We start from the raw sequence: 217 nt of genomic DNA on the forward strand, positions 1-217 counted from the left end.
AGAAAGGAAGAGACCCTTAGCCCCTCATTGTCCACAAACCTAAGATCCATGGCCTCCTCTTGGACTACAATTCCCAGAAGCCCCCACCTCAAGGAGAACTCTGAGCATGCTCACCTTCTAACCAATGTCTTGGCTCAGTGAGTATGCTCTCATCTCTTCTTTCTTCCCCCTCAGGCCCTTTCTAGCCCCTCCTTCTTCCTCTGTAGCAGCTTTGAGT

The 217-nt window shown here is 50.7% G+C and overlaps 1 protein-coding gene across 4 annotated transcripts in view; it reads right to left on the minus strand.

Annotated features, from left to right (window-relative positions):
- Nucleotides 1-217, minus strand: part of FBXL19 (F-box and leucine-rich repeat protein 19) — a 20,416-nt gene that overhangs the window by 17,495 nt on the left and 2,704 nt on the right. The window lies entirely within an intron of this gene.

This window comes from Myotis davidii, unplaced genomic scaffold (assembly GCF_000327345.1).
Source record: "Myotis davidii unplaced genomic scaffold, ASM32734v1 scaffold1047, whole genome shotgun sequence".
NCBI classification, from domain to species: Eukaryota; Metazoa; Chordata; class Mammalia; order Chiroptera; family Vespertilionidae; genus Myotis; species Myotis davidii.